The following is a 25,841-nucleotide window of genomic DNA, read 5'->3' as shown; positions in this document are numbered from 1 at the left end:
CAACTCCTTGTGACCCCATGGACTGTAACCTACCAGGATCCTCTGTGCATGGGATTTCCCAGGCAAGAATACTGGAGTGGGTTACCATTTCCTTTCCTTTGCCAAAGGATCTTCATTGAAACTGTGTCTCCTGTATTGCAAGTGGGTTCTTTATGCACACACACATAATATAGATATATTACTATGGTTCTCCAGCAAAACAGAATCAATAGGATGTAAGTAGTGGTGGTGATGCTAAGTCATGTCCGACTCTAGCAACCCCATGGACAACCAGGATGTAAAAGATATATATAAGAAGAGATTTATTATAGGAATTGACTCACATGGTTATGGAGGCTGAGAAGTCCCGCAATCTGATCTCTGCAAGCTGGAGATTCATGAATGCTGATGATAGAATTTAGTGTGAATCATCAGGCTGAGAACCAGGGAGTCATTGGTATAAATCTCTAGGTCCAAAGTCCGAGAAACAGGAGCTCCAGTGTCCAAAGGCAGGAAAGGACCAACATCTCAGCTCAAGAGGAAAGTGAGAGGAATGCAACCTTTCTTCACCTTTTGACCTGATCAGGCCCCAATGGACTGGATGATGACACATTGGGAAGGGCGTGTCTTCTTTACTCAATCCACTACATCAAATGCTAATCTCTACCAGGAACATCCTCACAGAACACCAAGAAACAAAGTTTATCAACTATCTGGGTATCCTTTATCCCAGTCAAAATAATCATCAAATATAAAAACTATATATGATAAAAATATAAGATAAACTACATATGATAAAAATGATATGTATAAGATTGTATATATAGATATGAATAGGGTTTTATACATACGTGTGTGTGTGTGTGTGTGTGTGCATGTGCACTCAGTCGTGTCCAAGTCTTTGCAGCTCCATAGACTGTAGCCCGCCAGGCTCCTCTGTCCATGGAATTGTCCAGGCAAGAATACTGGAGTGGGTTGCCATTTCCTACTCCAGGGGAACTTCTGGCCCATGGATTGAACCTGAGTCTCTTACTTCTCCTGCATTGGCAGTGGGTTCTTTACCACTAGTGCCACCTGGGAAGCCCTACCAATTATATATATACATGATTTCACATTTGTGCTCTATCCGTCTATCTCCTGGCAGCTGTTCCTACCAGGTAATGGACGCTTTGGACAGCCATTTGAACCTAAAAATGTGCCTACTAATATCTACTTTATAGGACCATTGAGCTATCTCATAAAATACCTTACTGAAAGTACTCAGTGATACCTGGCATTCACTGAGTAATCAGTAGCTGGTAAAAATCTCTCCTTCCTTTCCACTTTTCCTTCCATCAAATATATTATTGCTTCACAAACTATAGCAATTTATTTGAATCTCATTGTCTCAAATTTTGAATGCTGTAATTATCTTGATTCCACAGATGCTTTGACTGTATCAGAATCTACCTCCTACCACGGTGAATTTTTCATCAATTTATTCTTTCTTTGCAAATTACATTCAGTATGCATGCTTTTCATTCTGCCTTTTCTATATTTGCTGGAATTCACATCTTATGATGCTTGCATTGCCCTGGGAAGGGTGATCAGTTGGAATCACACCAGTCTTATCCCAATGCTATTAAATCATGGAGTTGTGTTTCTTAAAGGCTAACATCTTCTTTGAAGTTCATTTTGAAATTAGAATTAGAATTTAATTCTTTAATTCTTTCTTTTTTTCTCTAAGAATCCATAACATTTTGGAAAATTCTTCATTTTTACCACATGCATAAATTGAATAACTAAAGTTTAATCATTTCTTTAGCTTTTGGAAAATAATTATGGTTCATCAAGCATGCTTCCTAGAGGAACCACTGAACCAAGAATACACCCTACATGATAAATTACAATCTACTTAATAACCTGCAAATTAAGAAGGGCTAGCTCAAAGGAATGTAAATAAACAGGCTCTGAACATAAAGCTTTCTTTAACACAAAATGAGACCTTCTCAAAAGATACACAGTAAAAGGTATACTTTCAAGTATATTTAGAATGAAAACTTACTAAAATATTCCTAAACTTTGTCTTTTAGAAATCTATATCTCCATATGCCATGACAAGCATCAATATTTATTTATGCATTTACAATAAAAGCAGTGTCTTTCTTCTCTGAAGCCTGAAGAAATAAATTGCTTTATAGCTCTTTCATATTTTATAAATTTAAAATTTCATTGAAGTGAGCTGAAGAATAGTACAGGGATGTCATCTTTTTGTGATGGAATTTTCATTCTTAATTAATCATTTTTACAAATTTATTGCAGAGGGGTCTTTTGAGGATTAATGAAAAAAATATTTCAAAGCATTTTTCTCATTAATTCTCAAAATCTTGGATAACAAGCTCTAGACAAAATGAGAAGGATTATATTACTATTATTCACAGTAAGAAACCTAGAGTATCAAGTAATTCCTTAACTACATTTTATAGGATGAAATATATAAATCACTAAAAGTTGAGTTATTAAGTCTAAATGGTTCCCAGTCCACAAAATCATATCTTGTGCTACATTGCAGACTGTGAATTAAATCTTTTCCCTCCTTCATAATTAATCATATTGGAAATATTTGGTGGCAGATGTATCTACTATTATTATTTTATGTTGTCAGTATTGCTTTGTACATCAAGATTTTATTCTTAACGTGATTATTGGAATATGCAGTATCCAATTCAACCTAAAGCCTGTTTTGTGGTTGTGTCCAAATTAGTAGAGAATCATTAAATCAAGCTTGTTAGTTGCTCAGCCGTGTCTGACTCTTTGCAACCCCATAGCCTGTAGCCTGCCAGGAGCCTCTGTCCATGGAATTCTCAGGCAAGAATACTGGAGTGGGTTGCCATTTCCTTCTCCACGGGATCTTCCTGACTCAGGGATCAAACCCAAGTCTCCTGCATTGCAGGCAGATTCTTTACTGTCTGAGCCACTGGGGAAGACCCACAAATCAAGCTTAAGAGCAGTTTAGCTGAACCCAAAACACTTTGTACCTAGTAAGTATGGGAAATAGAGAGATGAGAAAGTCACCTTTTGTACCATCCATGATCAAGTAAGAAAATCAAGCCTAGAAAGATATCTTGAACAAAAACACAATGAAAATGCAATTAAACAGTAGGAAAATGATTTTTAAAAATTAATTAATTTTTATTGGACCATAGTTGCTTTACAGTGTTGCATTAGTTCTTCTGTACAGCAAAGTGAATCAGCCACACATATACATATATCCCCTCTTCCTTGAATTTCCTTTCCATTTAGGTCACCACAGAGCCACTGAGTAGAGTTCCCTGTGCTACAGTCGGTTCTCACTATTATCTATTTTGTGCCCAGCAGTGTCTTCTATGTATAGCCTAATCTCACAATCCATCCCACCACCCCTTTCCCCCTTGGTACCCATATATTTGTTCTCTACATCTGTGTCTCTATTTCTACTCTGCAAATAAGTTCATTTATACCATTTTTATAGATTTCACATATATGCAAGGTGGGATGTAATGAGATTAATTCTGCCTGAGATATGTCCTGGGAAGTCTTTTTTGGAGAAAGCATTTGCAAGATATTAAGCATAGAGGGCACTTCTATGAGAAGATGTGGAAGCAAGTTTTTTAATCCTTGGAATAGTTGAAATCAGAGAGGTAGTGAAGTAAAACTTGGAAGGTAGAATTAGTAGGAGAATGGAAAAGAGGTTTGTCTAATAATTAATAAATGTCCTTGTTTGCTGGGATTGTTGGTAAGGGACAGCAGGCAAGAGAGGAGCTCTAGTCTCAACAAGGCAATGAACTTGAGAAGTGACTGGGAAGGTTTGCTCAGCAAGTATTTACTGGGAATATCATGAATGCTGGGAGATGAGGACAGGAAGATGAGATTACACTCCAGTGTGGATGGAGCCCTGATGAATGTGAGCATAGGGTACCATAGAAACATTCAGGAGGAGCTCCTCACCTGGACAGGGGCTGGAAAAAGCAGTCAAGGAGAAATGGAGAATGACCGAGAAAGGAACCAAGATAAGAGGCTTCAAAGATGAAGCAATGGAATTAAACCATTGAATGGTTGAAAGAGAATCAGACGAAAAGTTGGTTAAAAATCACTCTGAAGTTCCTGATTTGAAACAGGAGGGTCTAAGAATTCTAAGAAACATGGAAGAAGAAAGAGCTTTGAGTAGAGGACAGAGGTTCCTCTATGGACCTGTTGGGTTTGAAACATTTGAGGAAAACCTTTCTGAAGGTTTTCAAAACACAGTAGGAAATTGGCAGTCTGGAGTTCACAGGAGAAGCCAGGTGCGGAAGCATCTATGTGGAACCATCAGCCTAGACAAAGGGCTGGAAATATGGTACCCAGCGGAGGCTGAAAGATAAAGCAAGCTGCCAAAGAAGAAGAAGAGCTAGTGAAAGCAATTAAGAAGGAGCTAGTTACACCAGCCATGTAATTATACAAGTCCTACTGAGGAAAGTTACCAACTGGCCTGGTGTTTGTTTGGATGGGCCAAAGCGTATCTGACAACTTTAAGAGAAAGGATTTTCTTTTAATTAGGTATGTTTAGGGTTGGCTTCAGAGTTTGATCATCTTCTTAAAAACTGACGACTGTAAGGTCAATTTACGGTTTCTGAGCTAGTGCTGATTTTCTTTCTTTTTTTTTTTTTTGGAAACTTTAAACTAGTAGAAGAATTAGTGGCCCCAATATTCCATCCAGAGACATTTTAAGGAAAATAGTAGCTCATTACAGAGTTATTTTATTCAAAAGAAACAGGATATTAAGAGCAGCCATTTTGCAACTGTCTTCATTTCTTTTAGATGCAAGTTATTATATAAATACAGTAACAACCTATTCACACAGCTTTACTTCTTTTATTTATTTTTGGAAAATAAATGCTTGCAATCAAACAGGAGATGAAGGAAACCTCAAATAAGCAATGTCAAAGGCCCATTAGCATTTAACCTCTTAGTATTTAGTGGTGAGAAGAGTTTACACGTACAGTTTTTACAATAAAGATTCTCTGAAGCTCTTTGTTCTTGTTGTTCAGTGACTCAGTCCTGTCTAACTCTTTGAGACCTCATGGACTGCAGCACACCAGGCCTTCCTGTCCTGTACTATCTCCTGGAGCTTGCTCAAACTCATGTCCATTGAGTCAGTGATGCCAGCCAACCATTTCGTCTTCTGTTGCCCCCTTCTCTTCCTGCCTTCAATCTTTCCCAGCATCAGGGCCTTTTCCAACAAGTCGGCCCTTAGCATCAGGTGGCCAAAGTACTGGAACTTCAGCTTCAGCATCAGTCCTTCCAGTGAATATTCAGGGTTGATTTCCTTTAGGATTGACTGGTTGACCTCCTTGCTGTATAAGGGCTTCTCAAGCATCTTCTCCAGCACCACATTTCAAAAGCATCAGTTTTGAAGCCCTTGGGGGCTGCCTCCATATAACAGTGGTGCCAGATTTTCAAAATACAATTTTGATAATAACCCAAATCAGGAAATAAAATTATTCAAACCTCACTGTATTTTAAACATAACACTACTTCACCTCTAATGCAATCAAATATTGTGTGAAATATAATTATAAATTTTATGCCTTTATCACTTATATCCTTTAAGCATTGACAAGAAGAAAATATTTTCTTCTTATTTGTTAGCAAAAAACTTTTTTAAAGAAGCCATTATTAGAAAAATCTTTACCAAGTCGTTTCATGTTACTTTAAATCAGAATGATTTTATTTCTCTGCCAAGGAAATGTAGCCAACTTCAGCTATGCATTAAGAATAATGGTCTAGCAAGATAGCAAGTTCCAATTTCCTATGATCAGAGAATCTTATTACTTTTATCCTCTCTCTGCCTTCCTGTTCACATAGGAAGTTAAAAGATGTTTTTGGTTTTTTTTTTTTTTTTTTTTTGGTTTGAATTTGCTTAGCTCTACATTCTCCTAAGTGGAAGGTGATGTTCTGGGGACTGGCCAAGCACTAACTTCATCTAAGAAATGTAATTCCAAAAACCAAGCTTATTTCCGGTTGCTGTTAAATTTTCCCATTTGTTGTTAAATGCGCAGATTGCAAAGTAGCATATTGTGCATGACAACTTTGCACAATGGTGGAGATCTGCAGATGGTGTGTCTTTTCAAATATGATAAATGCCCAATTTAATGCTGATTTGTGGCAATCAGGACACTGCTGCAGGCTCCTTGGGTGCAGGGATGTCTTAATAGTAGATCCAAAGGCAGCAGATGGGCTGCATGAACTTGTAACACAACACAGCTCATGCCACTCCCTCTAAATCTTAAAGCTCTCAAGCTCTTGCAAATGAGCAAATGGCAGTTCAGGAAGGTTAGGTGACAGGTCAAAGTTGTGGGGGTTGGTAGCATCCTGCGTCAGGGGCCACTGGGCAGCACTAATGTGATTTGTTTTGAAAATCACCCAGGTTGACAACTATCTCAAGACTGAATTTCTATAGACAAATCTAAGCCTGGATTTGCTTTATAACCCAGCAGAGATTCTGACACACTGTAAATATCAATGTGTTTAAAAAATGGATGTGGATTAAATGATTTAAAGTACTCTGAGCCATGCCTACCTTTTGCCAGTGTTCTCCCCTTTATAATGGCTTTGCTGTGTTTCTCCTCTTGTTGTGTGTGCTTGGTTGCTCAGTCCTGTCCGACTCTCTGCAACCCCATGGACTGTAGCCCGCCAGGCTCCTCTATCCAAGGGATTTTTCAGGCAAGAATACTGGAGTGGGTTGCCATTTTCCTCCTCCTTTTTTATAGTTACTAGGTTCCTGACCCAGGGATTGAACCCATATCTCCTGAGTCTCCTGCATTGACATGTGGATTCTTTGCCTGATGAGCCATCATCATTAATGCCCAATCTATTTGCCCTATCTGAGTACTAGATACCTTCCTTCTGATCCTGAAATGCTATGGGGGTGTATATTTATTTCCTCTTGATGAAAGTGAAAGAGAAGAGTGAAAAAGATTGCTTAGAACTCAACATTCAGAAAACTAAGATCATGGCATCTGGTCCCATCACTTCACAGCAAATAGATGGGGAAACAATGGAAACAGTGACAGACTTTGTTTTGGGGGCTCCAAAATCACTGCAGATGGTGACTGCAGCCATGAAATTAAAAGGTGCTTGCTCCTTGGAAGAACAGTTATGACCAACCTAGACAGTATATTAAAAAGCAGAGACATTATTTTGCTAACAAAGGTCTATCTTGTCAAAGCTATTGTTTTTCCAGTAGTCATGTATGGATGTGAAAGTTGGACTATAAAGAAAGCTGAATTGATGCTTTTGAGCTGTGGTGTTGGAGAAGACTCTTGAGAGTCCCTTGGACTGCACGGAGATCCACCCAGTCCATCCTAAAGGAAATAAGTCCTGAATATTTATTGGAAGGACAGATGCTGAAGCTGAAACTCCAATCCTTTGGCCCCCTGATGTGAAGAACTGACTCCTTTGAAAGCATCATTTCCTGATGCTAGGAAAGATTGAAGGAGGGAGGAGAACAGGATGACAGAGGATGAGATGGTTGGATGGCATCACTGACTCAGTGAACGCGAGTTTGAGTAAGCTCTGGGAGTTGGTGATGGACGGGGAGGCCTCGTGTGCTGCAGTCCACAGAGTTGCAAAGAGTTGGACACGACTGAGTGACTGAACTGAACTGAAGAGGGCAAAGTTAATTGTATTAAAAGTGGTATTTGAATTCAACCACAAGGCAGAGTTGGTAAAAGAAACTGAAAACCGGAATCTGAAGATTCTCAGTTTTCAAAGGAAGAATGAAGGAACACAGACTCTGGGGGGCTTGCTCCAGACCACACAGTGGTTGAGTGTCTTGTTCCACATGTGAGTTAACTTCATCTAAGGTATGCATCTGGGACTTTGTTGGAAATGTTTACACACAAAATCTTGTTTACAATTACCAGGATTCCTCATTAGGTAGACTAGAAACCAATGTTTAGAGAGGTTAAGGCACATGTAGAAGATTCCCTCATTAACAAGAGGTGAAACTGAAATAAAAATCAGGATTACCCGATTCCTGTCCCTTTCTCTTTCTTGTCTATCAAGACTCCTTTGGCTAGAGTGGGAACTTGATCTCTTAAATGAGTTGAACTCACTCCTTGATATAAAGTGTTTCCCTTATAATTTCTCATTCAGAAAAAAACCCTATACTCTTCAATTGGTGGTACATTTTGCATGTTATTTGCACCACCATTCACGCATTTAGTTCTTCCACTCATTATTGAGCCCTCATGATAAGTCACACACAACAGAGGGGATGGTGGGAATTCAAAAATTAATAAAACTTAGTTCCTGGTGTCATGTGATTCATAGAATAGAAAAGAGAACAGATGGTTGGGGTAAGGGTGTTCAGGGAAAGCCTTTAGAGATTAAAATGAACAATAGTAACAATATATAATGAAATAAGAAAGAGGGTCTAATAGCCACTTCTAGGTTATTTAGCAAGAGATGGGACATTTAGGTATTTTTACTGTTTGGAAAAGAGTGAAATTATCTTATGTATGATAAAGCTTTGACTGCCATACAAACTTGGTTTGAATTTCACTTTCTTGGTTTCATTTCTGTCCTTCACACTCAAATAATTCCACAGTTTCCTTTTGACTACAGTATTATCCCCAGGTACTTTTTGGGCTCTCAGATGGTAAAGAATCTGCCAGGAAGACCCCCTGGAGAAGGGAAGGGCAACCCACTCCAATATTCTTGTCTGGAGAATCCCATGGACAGAGGAGCCTGGTGGGCTATAGTCCATGGGGTCACAAAGAGTCAGACACGACTGAGCAAATAACGCTTTAACTTTCAGCCCACCCTTAATGTTTATCCCAGCATCCACTAACATCACAGCCTCCATTGGCTATTTTCTTGTCTGTTCATCACCCTTCCCCTCTGTCATTGAGGAAATGTTTTAATGTTAGAACTATTTTTTAATTGAGAAGGATGTAGAGTAGAGAAAGGTCACTGGGTAAGAATTGCTTGTGATGTCTCCTTTCCAATTCAATGCTCTCACAGTGACATTCTAATTTATAGTCTGAATCCTGAGAGGAGAAGCCCATGATGAGGAAGACTCCAAAAGAATGATGTGTCTCTATCATCACATCATCCCATCTATAAACTCTCTCCATAAATTAATGCTTAGACACACGCTTGTCCACCACAGGAATAAGTTTACTACAGGCTTTCCCATCCCTTACTCAAATTGTGAGGACATCTGACATGTCCTTATGACCACCAAAGCATCACTCAAGCCATGAAGGGCCCAAGTCAAACGCTTATTTTCATTGTCTGATCTGAATCAATTGCCCTTTCACTTCTATCCACAGAACAGGATGAAAATCTACAATTACTATTCGTAATGATATTTTGTAAATTGAAAGAGACCTTAACATTTTATTCAGGTCATATTAGCTTTGGCCTTATTCTTGTCTGTATCTCACAACATGTGCTTATATATTTTGTAAGTACACACTACTGGGTGCTGAGTGTTATTTTTAGGTTTAAATATAGAGAGATCAACACAAGATTCCCATTACGCGCAACTCCAGAAAACACAGACATTATCATAACACAGCACAGTGTGTTAAAAACAATGAAAAAATAAGCAGGGTGGTAGAATAGAGTATACATTTGATGATGAGGAGGAGAGGATATACAGAGTGGAAAGGTAAGTGTTTTCAGGAGATAGCATTTATATGATGAAGAGGCCAGCTATGCGAAGAGCCACCTACAAATCACTTTAGGCGATGGGATGGACTACAGACGGCCACAAATTGCCTCTCCTTTCTCTAGCTTTTGGGCTTCCCTCATAGCTCAGCTGGTAAAGAATCTGCCTGCAATGCAAGAGACCTGGGTTCAATCCCTGGGTTGGGAAGATCCCCTGGAGAAGGGAAAGGCTACCCACTCTAGTATTCTGGCCTGGAGAACTCCAAGGACGGTATAGTCCATGGGCTCACAAAGAGTCAGATATGACTGAGCAACTTTCACTTCACTTCACTTCTCTAGCTTTTAGTTTGGCCTATGATTTGCTTTGATTGGTAGAATCCGGTGGATGACCCCATGGGGCTTCTGAGGTTGGTCCATAGGAATCGGCAGCTTCCTTTTTCATGAGCTGGAACAGTCCCTCTCAGACCCAACTCGTATTCTTTGAGGAGTCCAAGCCACACAGAGTGACCAGAGTGAGGAGAACTGAGGTATTGTAGTTGACAGCCTCAGGTAAGCTCCCAGATGACAGCCAACACCAACCACCAGCCATGTGAATATGCCATTTTGGAGGTTCCAGCCCCTTTAAGCTGTCAGATGACTACAGTCCCAATAGTACTATATGACGCAAAAGCACCCAGGTGAACTCATAAACACGTAGAGTCAGGGAGAGAATGAATACTTTTGTTCGCTTGTTTGTTTAAGCCTATTTGCTTGAGTACTGGGGTGATTTTCTAAGCAGTGACAATTGAAACATGTAGGTAAGGAAGCATGTGTAAAAATCTTATAAAGAGAGAGAGTTTATCAGATTCGCAGAACAAAATTGAGGCTCCTTGAGGACAGATAACTATCTTACATGCATATTCCCTGGAAAGTTATAGGTACTAGATTAACATGCAAGAGTAACTGAATGACTCAGTGTACATGAATTTGAGCAAACTCCAAGAGATGTTGAAGGTCAGGGAAGCCTGGCATGCTGCAGTCCATGGATGGATTTGCAGAGAGTTGGACACAACTTAGTGAATGAACAACAACAACAACAATCGAATGAACCTGAAAAATTTCTTCCCCTTTCTCTGCCAATAAAATTCTTATTTATTCTTTATAACTTAACTAAAAGTTGCCCTCTCCATGAAGTTATTTTCTATCTAATGCAATTTATATAGAGTTATTTCTTTTTCTTATCAATTTTTATACTGATGACATAATGACATAATTTGCTACACTTTTTTGATGTCTATATATTTTGTGTGTGCTATTTTTTTCTACTCAACTGGCTCCCAAGGTCCTTCAAGGCCAAGATCCGTTCTTACCCTCGGTCACTGTGTTCTTTTGACTCAGATGTGGTGCTGGGCTTATTAAATGACTACTTGTCTGTTGTTAGTAATTTAGGGCTTTCCTAGTGGCTCAGTGGTAACGAATCTGCCAGCCAATGCAGGAGATGCAAGACACATGGGTTGGCTCGCTGGGTTAGGAATATACCCTGGAGTAGTAAATGGCAACCCACTCCAGTATTCTTGCCTACAAGACAGAGGAAACTGGTGGGCTATAGTCCATGGGGTTGCAAAGAGTTGGACATGACTGAGCAGCTGAGTACATGAGGGACTCAGTTCAATACTAATTCAAAAATGTAATGCCCACACAGAAGCAATATTTAATATATATGAGTGGTAGCTTGATTCATTTAATGGTTTTCAAATATGGAGGAGGAGGGAAAAATATATTTGTATATTCTGAATGTGGTTCTACTTACCTTTCAGCAACCTTTTAAATTCACCTCATATAACTCCCAAGGTTCCATGAAGCAGTCTAAACTTCATAAATGAAATAGAAATCTAGTGAGTCAAGTAAAAATAATAGCTTCACATTCGACCTTTAGCAAGTAAAGAATTCTCAAGCAGATAAACTTGCAATGGTTTTACTTCATTAGGTTACTCAGCAATGCATTGACTAATGGTTGTTTCAGGAAAGAAAGTGATAACTAACAAAGCAGGGTTCTTAACACTAGCCTCCAAGGTCTCAGATTTACCACAAAGGCAAGTGGTGCACTTATTCTGCCAAGTGGAAAAAATAAAAATAAACCATGAAAACTGTTTTGACTGTCCAAATCCTGATCTTGTTTAGATACTCCCAAGATACCCAGGAAGGTATTAGCTTAAGCAGGTTTAACGTTATTAAGAAATCAGAGTGTAATCCTATGACATACCGAATGGAACTAGAAAGATTGGTTCACAATAATTTAAACATTTTTTAATATTTGTGTATTTATTCCTAAAGCACACTTTTCCCCCTTCCTCATTACAAGTAGGTTGATACAGACACGTTTCAAAGTCTCTCAACTTAGCCTAGCTATGTTCTGCGGTGAATGCTAAGGAAACCATGGAATAATTACAAAGGAAATATTTAAACCCAAGTCAATCAGAACAACCCCTACAGGCTTTCACAGCTTCCTTCAGGCCTGACTCTTCCTAAAACAAAGAATGCATTATGAAATCTATTGATAAGAAATCAGATTCCTATTGACTCCCAGATGCTCCTCCATTTCAGACAAGGAAGCACATTGTCTACTATTAAAAAGGAATTTTTCTTTGCAATATGCTTCTATCATCTGTCCATATCACTGCTTTATAAGCTGTTATGAATAAAACACATTATTTATAATAAAAGTTGAACAGACAGATGGGATGAATTTTCAAAAACATATTGTTTCAATCAAAGCCATATTCCAACTGTGATGTCATCTTCTAAACCTAAGAGTTTGTTCATTACAAGCCTGTTCTTTCCAGGACACCTTTTAAAATAAATCTTATGTTACTATCCTATTGTAAGAATTTTGGGATCAAGAAATTTCTACTTAAACCATTTAGCATTTCTCTTAGTTTGGTAGAGAGGCAGAATATCTCAGGTATATTTTTTTTCCATATTAGAGGGTAGTTTTCATCACCCTCCATCCCATCCTCCGCCCAAAATTCTTATTTTTGCAGTGAGAGAAGCAAGAGGGAAATTGATCATAGTCAAAGAGGGAATTACTTGGTGAATATTCTGATAATGACATAATAGATGAGAAAATGTGAGAGCAGGGCTCTTTTTTTTTTTTTTTTTTTTTTCAAATCTACCAAATAAACGTTGCAAACTCCTGAGCTCTGGGAGATGGTGATGGACAGGGAGGCCTGGCATGCTGCAATTCATCGGGTCACAGAGAGTTGGACATGACTGAACAACTGAACTGAACTGAACTGAGCTAAAGCTGAAACTCCAATACTTTGGCCACCTGATGCGAAGAGCCAACTCATTATAAAAGACCCTGATGCTGGGAAAGAATGAAGGCAGGAGGAGAAGCAGATGACAGAAGATGAGATGGTTGGATGGCATCACCGACTCAATGGACACGAGTTTGCGCAAGCTCTGGGAGTTGGTGATGGACTTGAAAGCCTGGCGTGCTGCAGTCCATGAGGTCGCAAAGAGTTAGACAGGACTGAGTGACTGAACTGAACTGAGCCAATCATTAGGGAGTTCTGAGCCATGTGCATTAGTAATAATAACTATGAACAGAACATATTAAATGTTAGGTAGTACGCAAGTATGGGGCTTCCCTGATGGCTCAGCAGGTAAAGAATCTGCCTACAATGCAGGAGACACAGGAAATGTAGATTCGATCCCTGGGTCAGGAATATCCCCTGGAGGAGGAAATAGCAACCTACTCCTGTATTCTTGCCTGGTAAATCCCATGAAGAGAAGCCTGGTGGGCTCCAGTCCACGGGGTTACAAGAGTCAGACATGACTTAGTGATTAAACCACCATGTATGCAAGTTATGAGATAAAAGATAAAAAACCTACTTCAAAAATACGTGTGTGTACCAAGTGCAGTTGTAGCTGGAGCAATTAGTTAAGGGAAGCAAAGTAAGTAATTATCCCCATCTTAAATATGAGACCACTGAGATTTAGAGATTAAGTCACTTGGTTGGTTAAACTAACACTTGCTTTTCACCATTAAACTACTTGCTTTTCACCATTACCCACTGCTACATCCATAAAGTTATGCTTACTGATTGCTGGAAGGGAAACTTTACTCAACACCTAGGTCTCGTCCACAGAACTATCCAGAAAAAGCCTCTAATCACAGGAAGACCCTGGTTCATTTGGCATCAATATTCCTCAAAACTGTTCCATAAAAAAGAGTAATATCGACTGAATAGTTCCATTATCATTTTCCATTCCTGGAAGAATCTCTCTCTTCCGGGTTTTGAGCATAGATTTACTTTCAGGGAACCCAACATCTATGTCAGAAATCCCTGTCAGGGCAACGGGCCTTGTGTGGTTTAAACAGAGGCTTCAGCTTTTTGTTCTGAGATTTTGCTACCTGGATTCCAACTAAACACAGGCATATTACATGTTTTTTCCCTACACCACAATACCAGTCAAGCTATAGTACTCCAGGTGGAACTCAGATGGGGTTATTTTTTTTTTTTCCTCTTACATTAAAAAAAAAAAAGCCTTTCTAGAGATCTGAAAAATCTTGTGATAAAGAATTGGAGTTGGGGGTGCAGACAGATAGAATTTAGTCCTGGATGAGATGCAATACCTGTTTTTCCATTTAGAGTTTTAGTGAAAAAGTACTTTGATGAAACTGGCTACAAAGGAGATGTTACTGAAACAGTAGGGTGAAAGCCACATTTTCGACTTGACATCAGGGAATACGTGAACATATGTAGGTACTGAGCTAGTCTGCTGTAAATGAACTCATATCAGTAACCTCTCTTTGACAGGGAGCAGTACTGTGCTATCTCATACTAAGCATTAAACTATAAGAAGTAAACGAATGGCCATAATCTATCAAGAGCATTCAAAGCCTTTATCGTTTTGAACACCACCAATTATCAAAATTTATAACTGATATAAACAAGAAAACCTGAATTAAACCTTTAAATTGCTACCTCTCCACTATTTGGTCTTCTTTATCTTTCCCATTAGAACCATTGTTAGTCTAGCCATCTTAACTAATTCAGAGGAAGCATCAGGAGAAGATCAATGTGTGAGTCCCCCATGGCCTACTTGATGTTAAAATGTTCCTTTTATGAAACACTCTTCCTATAGACTTACAGTGTGCTATTGCCACATTTTCAGACTGACCTGGTAACACTCAGTAAACAATGCAGTTTTTCCCTAATGAGAGGAGGCATATGCGTGCCAGACACAATTTTTTTTTATGTTAACTGCAACATGAGATTAGCTGAACAAAACTTTAATTCAAATAGGAAATGCTTACAAGTCATAATTAAATGTATTTTGCTTTTATCTAGAGATAAAAATAAAAGGTCCATTCTCTTTTTACCTCACCCCCTTCACCTCCTTCTTGGGTTGATTTTGTTCTGTGTGTTTGCACATATTTGCCATGGAAACCAATACTGGAACTTTGGGGGATATGATTCAGCTGAATACTTCAGTGTATTCATTGCAGAGCTTGGCAGTGGGAGTCCAGTAAGGAAAAGAAGCATTCCAACGTATTATAAAGATGGAGGAGTTGGGCAGACAATTTTTTTCTATTGAATGCAAAACACCTTAGAGGCTACAACTTGGTCCTAAAAATACATCCTTTTTGTACATTGCAACTTCAAGGGGAAATTCAAATACCTAAAATGTCTCCTTTTTTTGCTTCCATTTCCCATTTACAATGGGTCCTTTCTACCTTTTTTTCTGCCTTATCACATCCTCCCTTATCACCAGGTTAACAGACCTCTAAGCAAGGTTGACAGCCAAATATAGGAGTGTATGCATAAACATAAATCTTTATATGTGCGTGTATACTCAGAAACAGAAAGAACTGCGAGTTATGAGATAAATGATAACAAAGCCTATTTCAAAGATTGGTGTGTGTATCTGAACATAGGTGTAGCTGGAGCAGTTAATTAGGGGAAGGAAAACTTCAAATGAATGTTAAAGAGAAATACTTTATTACATTTATTTCAGGCTATGATTAAGGCAGGGTTCATTAAAATTCCTTGAGTATTTCTTCTCATTTACTGTTTTTCACCATAGGCATGTGAACTTATGCTAATTGTATAGTGGTTTTCCAGATATTGAGAAAGATTTTTCTGGCCCAATAGTCAAAAATACTTGGATTTTAAAATTGGACAACTTGGAAGGTTATATTAACTCTTTCATGACACTGAAAGAGTCAGAGAATAATGAGTTTTTAAATCACAGAGCCATTGCTTTCACTACATTTACTGTTTCTTCCAGAAAATTTCAGGTATTTTTCAATTTATTTCCCAAGAAATGAATTTCACTAATTTACTTCTGGGGAAGATTCTGGGCATTTGGAAGTTCTAATTTGGTAATCTAAGTTGTTCACATATCTATGACTCCCATATTCCATTTATTTTTAGGTATCTAGAACAGGTATTTAACTTCCTGAAGGATCTCATTCAAGTCTTCACTTTCATTAAGTATTCACCCAGGGAATTTAGATATTGATAAGTCAAGATATAAATAATCAAATAGGCATAGCTCTTTGGACCATACCCAGAGGGATCATTTAGGGCTGTGCTGTTGCTGTGCTTAGTCATTCAGTCGTGTCTGACTCTTCACAACCCCATGGACTATAGCCCACCAGGCTTCTCTGTCCATGGGGATTCTTCAGGCAAGAATCCTGGAGTGGGTTGCCATGCCCTCCTCCAGGGATGTTAGCCTATCAATAACAAAATACATAACCAACTATGGTTTAAAAACTAATTGGGGGTAATTTTTTTCATATAACAAGGAAATTAGAGGTAAAGGGTTGCTTGCCTGACCTCAACTGCTCACTAGTACCAGCCTGGGACCACATTCTTTCTATCATTCCCTCTTTCTTCCTCAACACGTTCACATTTTCTCTTATACTCCAGATATCACATTCATGTTTGTGGCAGGAAGTGGGGAGGGTATGGTGGAAGAAATTCCCAGAGAATATTTGCTTATGCCTCATTGTGCAGAATTATACGATATGCAAGACTGGGGACATGACTGTCTCTCTAGCGCTAGGTACAGTGCTTTGCTGGACAAAATCAGGCTTCTGTCTGCAGAAGAGGAGAGTAGGGCTGGGGTGGAAACTAGCACTGTGAGGTGAACTAGGGTGAAAACCAGCCCTTCAAGTGTAGAAGTGAGGTGCCTCAAAGAACAGGGGCATATCGATAAGGAACCTCCTCTCTTCGTCTTCACTTAATATCCCTTCCCTTTTTACAGTTGTATTACAGACTTGTCCTTTTATTTCCAAGAAAGTGTGGCCCAGCAGCTGAGAAATACCAAAAGTATTCTTCAGTCCACTCACAGGCCTGACAGCCGATGCGTGGCACTCAAGTCCTTTTATCTACACCTGCAACCACAATGAAGCAGGTCTCAGGCTGTAGATTTGTACTCACCAAAGACAACTACCATCTGGTCACCACCATGGTGGTGTGCTAGGTGAAAAGAGTGTATTTTCCAATATCATTTGAAAAACAGGTGGTTATCTCATCTTCCATCATAGAGGCTTCCCTTTTAACATGTGGTGACTTAAAATGAACCCATCATAATTTTTGTAACTCTATCCTGAGGTCTCACAAAAGTGTCCAGAATCAGCTAAAGTTTCTGCTTCTCAAAATAGCTCTGAGCAAATTGACTTCTCAAGGACAAAAATCTGTGCATGGATCTCTTAGCATGTGGCAACTCGACTTCTAAAATCTTCTTACCTGAATCAAATGTAGACTGACTCTTTAAAAATATATTAAAACTTTTGGACCATGCAACACAAAATAAATTTTAGATGATGACTAAACTGAATAAATATGCATGGATAAGGTCATAAAAAGTGGAAATGTTATGATACAAGGAGAGTGATTTTTTTCTTTGAAATATTTTAAGTCACTTCTATTTGTCCTTTGATGAAACAAGCTGATTTAAATTGGGGATAAGGTAACAGCACAAGCCATGGAAAATTAGAGAAAGCCTCTAAAATAGGGTATGATTCCCCTCATTTAGTAATAACTTAGATTATATATGTTACATAATTTTGTTGAATGAATACAAGATTTATAGAGCATAATGTCATCTGATAGCTTGCTGGAAATGATCTGTTATATAGCTTATATGCATTTTCAACTTAAAAAGGGTGGAAGAGATAGTTACACTTATTCTCTTAAATTATAGAGAGAATATTATATCTAAATTAAGTGTGAGTGTTTAGTTCTATTCTGATTAGGATAAATACAAAATCATAAGCAAAATCTTTCTTCTTCCATAGAAATTTCCTAATTCCTGAAACTTTTGCTTTTCTTTGTGTTCTTGTTTCCCCATCTCCTCCTCCTCTGCTTCCTTTTCCCCTATTCCAGCAAATGTCCTGCTATATAATAGATAGCCCAGTGGGCTATCAGATGACATTGAGCTCTGCATAGCTTATATTCATTCAATAAAATTATGTACCATACATGATCTAAATTATTACCAAATAAGGAGAATCATGCCCAATTTTAGGGGCCTTTTCTAATTTTCCATGGCTTGTGCTGTTAGTGTTTCCCCAATTTAAATTAGTTTTTTTCATCAAAGAACAATTAGAGGAGACTTAAAGACTAATTTACTTTATATTTTTGATTCCCTGGTTTTAGGCAGTTTCTCAATGCACTTACACAGAATTATCACCAAATAAAAGAAAAAAAAAAGATCAATGTTAAGTACATAATACATGTAAGTCATAGCCATAGAAAATAACAGTATATATTTTAAATAACTATGTCCTTTTTGGAGTTGTTTTTTTTTAACACCACCATGAGTCCTGTTTCACCTGGACCTCTTGGGCCAGAGTAATTCTGTCCTTGTTTAAATTCAATATTTGCTTTTGATAATTAGTCACATGACACCTCTTGTCTAAATTATATTTTAGTTTCTAATATCACAAATATTTTAATGTATTTCTTATCTCTCTGATTAGACTGAAGACATCACAAAATATTTTTATTTTCCTCAGTGCCCGCCACATGAAATGCTCTCAATTGATTATAAATTGGTTTTCCCCAAAATTAGAAAGAAGACTTTTCTTATAAAAATGACAACCTTGTTTAGTGCATTTGGAAATTACCTAATACAGGAAATCACCATGTAAAGTAAGCCATTCTTTGACTCACTTCCTAAAGGATTTTTCCCATGAGCTTCCTTTAAAGCTTGAGTTTTACTTTCTGCTGAGATTTCAAGTTTTGGGGTTTTCTGCCTAGAGCTTACTGTGCATTCTCTTCATCAATACTCAGTCTCAAGGAATCAAGGAGCCAGCCAACAATTACTACCCCAACCCGTGGAAATCAGAACCATACATCCTGATGTCTGTGTAAGTGTAAGAACTGCTGTAGATCTGCATTTCATCCAGAAAATATAATAATACGTATTGTGTGATACCAGTATATTTGAAGTGAGATGTTTCGGAAATGCTTCTGAATTAAGATATCAGTATTCTAAGAGGAAGTAACCCTAGTTTTTCCAAACTGGCTTTAGTTGTCAGGTTCTCCAGCAACCTACAACTAAGATTCTAAGTGGCAGGCACACAAATAAAGGTCACCCCCCACCATACACATTCATGCACATATATACTCATAATCACTTATAAACACATAAAACTATAAGATGCCTTTGCCATATAAATGGTCATGAAAAGGTTGGAGATAAAGACAGCTCATTTATATAATCAAGGTTCAGAAAAAATAATACAAATGAAACTAGTTGGTCTACTATTTTATCCCAAGCTATAGCTCACACAACCGCAATCATCTGTAAAGTGCATTATCTGTATTGAGAAGCTATTCATTAGTATCTGATGACCTGAATATCTTAAACTGATCCACACAAATTTCTGATATAACATTTCACTTGACATTTAATTCTGAAATTAACTAAAAGTTCATGCCTCAGTGGACTGTGTAATAATTAATAAGTTCTGTCAGGATGAAACTAATCATTTTTAGATCATTTTGATAAAAATGATACCCCATCATTCTCTTCAATCATCACATTTGTGAAGCAAATGAAAATGCCAAGCACTTAAATCACTTATAAAAATGGAATGTCTCCAGTATGAATCTAAACACTCAGTATCACTAAGAGTCTTACACAAACATACATAAAATAATTTCATTTTGTGAGTCAAACATGGAAAGGGAATTGGTCTACACTCTGTGTAGGAAGCCAGCCAAGCACTTTATCAATATCCTTTAAAATTTTGATTTCATTCTATTATAATCATGGTGATAACCTATGTGGTCTTCACAATGCCTTCTACATCTAGAGAATGGTATGCTGAAAAATTCCACCCTCTCTCCTTTCTGGGATAAAGATTTGCTTTCAATGTTATCAATAGCTGAAGCGATGCTCATCTGTGACCATCTGTTCTTATTATAAAACAGTAGATTTTGGTATAATTTTCAAGCATTGAGCTTGTCTAAACACTGGAACACCTGTTTGATCTTCACGCTTCAGATGGGTGAGCGTGTGTGGGAGGTTAGACATGAGGAAATAAAGGTTTCACAACTTCTTTTGAAATGGAAAATATCAAATAAATGAATTATTTTTTTAATTTGATGATTATTCATCTACTGTTAGAAAAAATTATTGAACTAAGTGTTGAAAACTGGGATTCATATTGAAACATCTATAGTTAAATGTAGAAATGGGGAAAATATACAAATATATTTATGATTCTGTAGTGATAAAGAATCTGCCTGCCAATGCAAGAGATGCAAGAGATGTGGGTTCTACACCTGGGTCAGGAAGATCCCCTGAAATAGGAATTTCCCAGTATTCTTGCCTGGAAAATCCCACAGACAGAGGAGCCTGGATGGATACACTCTATGGGGTCACAAAGAGTGGCATAAAACTGAGGAAGTGAGCACGCAAACACACACATATATAGACTGTGTTATCAATTCCCGAGTAAGTACCTTATTCCCAGAGTAGTGTCAGCACATGGAGGTACTCACTATGCATGCTAAGTCCTACAGCCGTGTCCGACTCTGCAACCCTATGGACTGTAGCCTGCCAGGCTCTTCTGTCCATTCTTCTCCAAGCAAGATTACTAGAATGGACTACCATACCCTCCTCCAGGGAATCTTCCCAACCCAAGGATCAAACCCTCTTCTGCGGCTACTGAACTGCAGGCAGATATTTTTTACTACTGAGCCAGCAGGGAAGGCCAGATACTCACTATACACGTGCTTAATAAATAAAAGAGAAGGCACTGCTCAGAGCAAACACCCTCTTCCAACAACACAAGAGATGACTCTGCACGTGGACATCATAAGATGGTCAATACTGAAATCACACTGATTGTATTCTTTGCAGCCGAAGATGGAGAACCTCTATACAGTCAACAAAACCAAGACTGGGAGCCGACTGTGGCTCAAATCATGAACTCCTTATTGCCAAATTCAGACTTAAATTGAAGAATGTAGGGGAAACCACTAGAAAATTCAGGTACGACCTAAATCAAATCCCTTACAATTATACAGTGGAAGTCACAAATAGATTCAAGAGTGCCTGAAGAACTCTGGATGGAGGTTCGTGACATTGTACAAGAGGAAGTGATCAAAACCATCCCCAAGAAAAAGAAATGAAAAAAGGCAAAATGGTTGTGTGAGCAGGCCTTACAAATAGGTGAGAAAAGAAGGGAGGCAAAAAAGGCAAAGGAGAAAATGAAAGATATACCCATCTGAATGCAGAGTTCCAGAGAATAGCAAGGAGAGATAAGAAAGCCTTCCTGAGTGAACAACGCAAAGAAATAGAGGAAAATGACAGAATGGGAAAGACAAGAGATCTCTTCAAGAAAATTAGAGATGCCAAGGGAACATTTCATGCAAAGATGGGCTTGATAAAGGACAGAAATGGTATGGACCTAACAGAAGCAGAAGATGTTAAGAAGAGGTGACAAGAATACACAGAAGAACTATATAAAAAAGATCTTCATGACCCACATAACCACAATGGTGTGATCACTCACCTGGAGCCAGACCTCCTGGAATGCAAAGTCAAGTGGGCCTTAGGAAGTATCACAAAGAACAAAACTAGTGGGGGTGATGGAATTCCACCTGAGCTATTTTAAATCCTGAAGATGATGGTGTTAAAGTGCTGCACTCAGTAGTTCAGGCACTCAGTTGTGTCCAACTCTTTGCAATCCCATGAACCATAGCACGCCAGGCTTCTCTGTCCATCACCAACTCCTGGAGTCCACCCAAACCCATGTCCATTGAGTTGGTGATGCCATCCAACCATCTCATCCTCTGGTGTCCCCTCCTTCTGCTCTCCCCAATCCCTCCCAGCATCAGGGTCTTTTCAAATGAGTCAACTCTTCGCATCAGGTGGCCAAAGTATTGGAGTTTCAGCTTCAGCGTCAGTCCTTCCAATGAATATTTAGGACTGATTTCCTTTAGGATGGACTAGTTGGATCTCCTTGCACTCAATATGCCAGAAAATTTGGAAAATTCAGCAGTGGTCACAGGACTGGAAAAGGTCTGATTTCATTCCAGTTCCAAAGAAAGGCAATGACAAAGAAAGACAATGCCAATGAATGTTCAAACTACCACATAAACTGCACTCATTTCACATGCTAGTAAAGTATATGCTCAAAATTCTCCAAGTAAGGCTTCAACAGTATGTGAACTGAGAACTTCCTGATGTTCAAGCTGGATTTTGAAAAGGCAGAGGAACCAGAGATCAAATTACCAACATGCATTGGATCACAGAAAAAGCAAGAGAATTCCAGAAAAAACATCTACTTCTGCTTCACTGATTATGCTAAAGCCTTTGTGTGGATCACAACAAACTGTGGAAAATTCTTAAAGACATGAGAATATCAGACCATCTTATCTACCTGAGAAACCTGTATACAGGTCAAGAAACAACAGTTAAAACTGGAATGGAACAACAGGCTGGTTACATTATGGGAGAGGAGTATGTCAAGGCTGTATATTGTCACCCTGCATATTTAACTTCTATGCAGAGTACGTTTTGTGAAATGCCGAGCTGGTTGAACGAGAAGTTGGAATCAAGACTGCCTGGATAAATATCAGTAACCTCATATATGCAGATAACACCACACTTATGGCAGAAAATGAGAAAGAACTGAAGAGCCTCTTGACGAAAGTGAAAGAGGAGAGTGAAAAAGTTGGCTTAAAGCTCAACATTCAGAAAACCAAGATCGTGGAATCTGGTCCCATCATTTCATGGCAAATAGATGGGAAACGGTGGAAACAGTGACAGACTTTATTTTGGGGAGCTCCAAAATCACTCCAGATGGTGATTGCAATCATGTTATTAGAAGATGTTTGCTCCTTGGAAGAAAAGTTATAACCAGCCTAGACAGTGTATTAAAAAGCAGAGATATTACTTGGCCATGAAAGGTCTGTCTAACTAAAACTATGGCTTTTCCAGTAGTCATGTATGGATGTGAGAGTTGGACTATAAAGAAAGCTGAAAGCCAAATAATTGATGCTTTTGAACTGTGGTGTTGGAGAAGACTCTTGAGAGTCCCTTGGACAGCAAAGAGATACAACCAGTCCATCCTAGAGGAAATCGGTCCTAAATATTCATTGGAAGGACTGATGCTGAAGCTGAAACTCCAATACTTTGGCCACCTGATGTGAAGAACTGACTTATTTGAAAAGACCCTGATGCTGGGAAAGACTGAAGGCGGGAGTAGAAGAGGATGACAGAGAATGAGACGGTTGGATGGCATCACTGACTCAATGGACATGAGTTTGAGTAAAGTCTGGGAGTTGGTGATGGACAGGGAGGCCTGGAGTGCTACAGTCCATGGGGTCCTCAAGAGTTGGACAAGAGTGAACTACAACAGCAACAATAATAAATAAAATTTGTTTAAATCTCATAAGGGAGTGACACTTTTGTTAATATTTTCCTTTTACAGAAGAGTAAGACTGAAGCTAAAGTCTATATATATTATTTATTTATTTTATTCTATTTTTTAACTTTACAATATTGTATTGGTTTTGCCATATATCAACATGAATCTGCCACAGGTATATACCTGAACCCACCTCCCTCCTCCCTCCCCGTACCATCCCTCTGGGTTGTCCCAGTGCACCAGCCCCAAGCATCCAGTATCATGCATCGAACCTGGACTGGCGACTCGTTTCATATATGATATTATACATGTTTCAATGCCATTCTCCCAAATCATCCCACCCTTTCCCTCTCCCACGGAGTCCAAAAGACTGTTCTATACATCAGTGTCTCTTTTGCTGTCTTGTACACAGGGTTATTGTTACAATCTTTCTAAATTCCAAATATATGCGTTAGTATACTGTATTGGTGTTTTTCTTTCTGGGTTACTTCACTCCGTATAATAGGCTCGTTTCATCCACCTCATTAGAACTGATTCAAATGAAGCTAAAGTATAATAATAGGTAGAGTTGAGACTCAGAGGGATTCCCTCAGACTCCTATTTACATAGTTTCCATTAGACAGTGTGGGAAACTTTGTTTCAGATGATTTCCTCTATTAGCAACATCTCAACAGATACAGAAAGAATTGAAATACCAAAGCCAGAGGGTATCAGTTTGGAAAAGCTAGCCCGAGGAAATGACTTTTAATGAGTTTTGAAAACAGAAGCAAGATTTTGGAGACACCAGGAGGTAAGGAAAGGAGGGAACATACAGTCTTGGAACAAGCATGTTTACTAGAGCAGTGTCACAATCAGGCAGGGCGAAGGGATGTTTCTATTTCTATGGAGGGAAGAATAATTGGTAGAGAGATTTGAAACCTACAATTACGAGCTTGGCGTTGGTACAAAGCAGAATTGGGAGAGTGATTGATGTGCTTAAAACATCAGTAGTGGGTGAGTACTGCTGTGGGGTGAAGGATGGATTGGCAAGCCTGGGAGGTCTGGCTGCCTGGAAGGCTGGCACAGCAGGACCCAGTCTGGATCAGTTGCTGATGGCACTTGATCGAGCCAAGACAGAGATGCTATCGAGACAGAATCCATGTGTTTCAGCCATGTCTCCAGGCGCCTCTTTGCCCTTCAAAAAGCTCTTATGAGTGATGAAGCACCTCATTTTGTCTTTTCCCTTAAAACAGTGTTTTTAGATTTCTCTTAGAATATCAAATTTGCATATGAACTGAAACAAAATATTTTGGGTTGTCACTGAAGTACCTCCAAATCAAACAAAAAAGAGTCTGGGGTGATTTGAAAACTAAAACTAAAACAATATGCTTGTTAGCTGTGTATGGAAATGGGAAGCTTATCTTGTCTGACTGTTCGTTTTTTATTTCAAAAAAGGGAAATTGAGACTTGGAGAGATGAAGTGATTGTATTCATTTATTCATTTAGCACAAGCTCTGGATTCCTATTCATCTTATATTTGAATTTGAGCTTTCCATTTATTTTCTGAGTCACTTTGGAAAAGTCATTTGACTTTCTCTGTTTCTTCCTCTGTAAGATAAAGATAAATATAGTGCAATGATCATTATAATTGGTATAAAACATAACTTTTCAAGGAACTATAGAGTGATGGTTAATGGTATATGCTCTGGAACTAGACTCCTTGGATTTAACCCTCACATAACCACTCACACACAGTGAGAACTCGGATCAGCTGCCTGGTCTCCCCAGGTCCCTTCTCTGTTAAATGGAATATGCCTGTCAATATTTGTGTGCATGTTCTTAGTCTCTCAGTCATATCTGACTCTTTGCAACCCATGGACTGTATCCCATGAGGGCTCCTCTGTCCATGGGGTTTCTCCAGGCAAGAATACCAGAGTGGGTTGCCATGCTCTCCTCCAGGGAATCTTCCAAACCGAGGGATTGAACCTAGGTCTTGTGCATTGCAGGTGGATTCTTTACCGTCTGAGCCACCAGAAGCCTGCTATTTTATGCAATATTAAATGAGAAAAGATGGGCTTCCCAGGTGACACCAGTGGTAAAGAATGCACTTGTCAATGCAGAAGACATAAGAGACACAGGTTTGATCCCTGGGTTGGTAATATCCCCTGGAGGAGGGTATGGCAACCCACTCCAGTATTCTTACTTGGAGAATCCCACGGACAGAAGAGCCTGGTGGTCTACAGTCTATAGGGTTTCAAAGAGTAGGACACGACTGAAGCAACTGAGCACACACACAGATGAGAAAAGATATATGTGTGTATAT

At 38.8% G+C, this 25,841-nt stretch overlaps 1 protein-coding gene across 9 annotated transcripts in view; it reads right to left on the bottom strand.

Moving 5' to 3' along the window:
• GRIK1 (glutamate ionotropic receptor kainate type subunit 1) overlaps positions 1–25,841 on the bottom strand; it is a 465,070-nt gene that overhangs the window by 388,609 nt on the left and 50,620 nt on the right. The window lies entirely within an intron of this gene.

The sequence above is a fragment of the Bos mutus genome, chromosome 1, assembly GCF_027580195.1.
Source record: "Bos mutus isolate GX-2022 chromosome 1, NWIPB_WYAK_1.1, whole genome shotgun sequence".
Lineage (NCBI taxonomy): Eukaryota > Metazoa > Chordata > Mammalia > Artiodactyla > Bovidae > Bos > Bos mutus.
This window is presented reverse-complemented; position numbering and strand designations above follow the sequence as displayed.